Consider the following 2914-nt stretch of genomic DNA (forward strand, 5'->3'; position numbering starts at 1 on the left):
GCGTCCAGGATCCCCGGGGAAAATGAAGGCGGAGAGCCGGGCGGCGTGGAAGAAGGTACGTCAGGTGCGCGCCGCAGCTAGCCCGGGCTCGCGAAAAGCGGGGCGCAAGAATGCGGGCGGAACAATGTTCTGTGACAAAGAAGAAACGCCGCAATTATCGGAAAGAGACGGGGCGGAAGGACGCGGAGTGCAGTAATGTCAGGCTGTCAGGGCAGAGCGGAAGGAGCCGAAATAGCTCAGTTGGGAGAGCGTTAGACTGAAGATCTAAAGGTCCCTGGTTCGATCCCGGGTTTCGGCAGAGCCGCTTTCTTTACTTTTTTATTCGAAGGGATTCAGATTTCGAAGGACCCCCCGTCAGGAGTAATTAATGCCAGCTCAGGTACAAAGTGGAACTTGAAAGGTGAGAGACAAGAGGAAACGTCCAGCCTCGGTCACCCCTGGAGGAGCAGCCACTCGGCGCCGCCATTTCCGGCGCGAGTCGCGGGAGTTGCTGCGCGTGCGCGGTGCGGACCGGGGCCGACGGAGCCGAGCTCCCGACACCGCGGCGCGGCCCTCGGCGGGCGCGCGGCCCGTGCACGTGTTCGGCGCGCGGGCAGCCGGGGCCGCGCCGCACTGAGGGCTGGTGCGAGAACGGAGGGGATCTGCTCGGGGAACGATCCCAACTTTCCCTCCCCAGGGCACTCCAACTTGGAAAGCAAGACCCCCTGCTCAGTCAGACCTCTCCCCGCTGCCCAGCCGGCGCAGGGAACCGGGCGGCCCGAGTTTGCGGTTCGAGGCGCGGGCAGGGTAGCCGGAGCGGCAGAACCGGAGTAACGTGCCCAGTGGATCAAGGCGTGGCAGCTTTACAGCTCTGTAAAAGTAATCAGACTTGCGGCTAGACAATTTTATGTGGAGTCTAGACCAGTGTTTCTCAAAGTGCGGCCCGCGGCCCAGCATCCCCGTGGTCACCTGGGAACTCGTGAGAAATGCGTGTTCCGGGCCCGCCTCCGACCTAAGGGATCAGAAACTGTTTCCAGCTCTAGGGGTTGGACCAGCCCTCGCGGGGACGTCCGGGAGCAACGCAAGTCTGAGACCTGTTCATCTAGATAGCCCTTTCTCTCTAAAAGAGCCCTTTACTAAGACTTTTTGGGAACACACTTTCCCGTTTAGTGTCTTTTGTTCTGCGAGTCTGAAGTTAAACTTTGACATGTGCTCGAAATTAATGTTTCTTAAATAACTGTTGCTTTCAGTCATTCAGGGGGGAGGGGTGTGCAGGGGCACCGCCTGCCGCACCCCGGGTCCCGCTCCTCCCAGGCCGGGCTGGGCGGCTGGGGCTCCCTTAGCTGGGCCAGGGCCAGGGCTGGAAGAGGCAGGATGCGGCTGGATTTCAGGAGGAGGACCTTTTAATCTGTTGGAGTCGCTAGAAGATGGGATATACAGTGCAGCGGGGCTGAGCTGCTGGCCTGCAGATAAAGGCAGTCACTTGTTGGGTGTATACATGCGGCCTCGTCTATCTTCTGGTTCTGTTGGTTTGAGAGGGAAAGGCAGCTCATCGTTATGAAGTACCGTGCGCTCTCAGGCTATTAATTCATTCATCAATTGGACATTAATAAATTGACCTCCCACAAGGTGTCAGGCGTTATCTGACCTTCATAATTACCTTATGAAGTAGGTATCATTATCGTCATTTTACATCTGACAGCTCTTGTCGGATTGCAAGGATTGAATATATGTCAGCCGTCTGACAACGGTCGCCTCCTAAATGTTACGGTGCATGGGTACAGTATGTGTTGGGATGTTTGGTTAAGACATGTGCATAAAAGTGGAGGGAATTGTAGGAGGAAACTAAAAGCTTTTGCTGGTTAATCAGAAAAGGCTCTATGGGCAAGTAGGCCTTGACTGGGCCCTCAGAGGAAGATTCCTTGGATAGGGAAAGACCAAGCAGGAGCAACCAGCTGTCCGTGTGTTTAAACGGAAGGCGAATGGTGTAGATGCTGGAAGGGAGAGATTTCAGACAATCTGAGGCCTGACTACCCTGTGGGGCAGATGCAATAACACCATGTATTTGCTACTGGAGTAGGAACATGTCGTATAGGGGAGGTCAGAAGCAGGAAGAGGGCAGGCCTGCTTCCACTGGGGGGTGGTTGTAAACGGCTTGTTGGCTTTGTGGGAGGGAGGAATGATCAAAAAGAAGGTAGGCAGCATTTTTTAAAAATGTATATATACACATAATTTAAAAAATAATTATATATATAATATGTATGTATAATTTTTTTACCTTAAGAAATAAAGTGTAAAGAGGTAATCTGATCATTTTTCTTGCCTTTCACTGAAACGTGAAGTGACCTGATGTCACTTCCCAGGAGTGAAGGCTGAGAAAGACTGAGCTTGAGTTGTCTCCTAGGAACTCCCCAGATGCCAGGCAACTCTGGGATAGCTCTTTATGAGTGAGGAGGAGGTGAAGGGTGAAGAGTGGAAGTGTGGAGTCAGCCCTTACTTTAGAAAAGAAATGCTTTCAATGGAAAGAACAGGACTAACATGAAGCATTTATGAGTTAGTGCTCAGCCCAGCGCTCTGTTATCAGCAAAAACGTGAATGTCTCCTTGGTTCAGACCATTTTTCCAGGGCTTGAGGGGGAAGGCATCTTCTCAAATTTCCTTGGTATGTTTTAGAAAGAAATCTGGGACATCTGGCTCATCTGACAGATTTCAAAGTTGACTCACAAGCATGCTGCTAAATGACGAATTATTTCTTAATCATGGATACTATTTTCATTTTAGGTCAGGATTATGATATAGTGAAGCTGTTACAATTGTTACACACAATAAAACTAGATGAGCACTTAGTAATTAATTGGGGTCTTTTGTGTACAGACATTAATGCTCATTTTATTAACCTTGGGTCATACTTCTACTCTTTTAAATGCATAGTGGTT

At 51.0% G+C, this 2914-nt stretch overlaps 1 non-coding gene across 1 annotated transcript; it reads left to right on the forward strand.

The window, feature by feature from the left end:
* Positions 1-225: 225 nt before the first annotated feature.
* TRNAF-GAA (transfer RNA phenylalanine (anticodon GAA)) lies at positions 226-298 on the forward strand. The gene has a single exon. It is a non-coding gene; the product is annotated as a tRNA-Phe (tRNA).
* The last annotated feature ends 2616 nt before the right edge of the window (positions 299-2914 follow it).

This window comes from Miniopterus natalensis, chromosome 2, assembly GCF_054644295.1.
Source record: "Miniopterus natalensis isolate mMinNat1 chromosome 2, mMinNat1.hap1, whole genome shotgun sequence".
Taxonomy (NCBI): domain Eukaryota; kingdom Metazoa; phylum Chordata; class Mammalia; order Chiroptera; family Miniopteridae; genus Miniopterus; species Miniopterus natalensis.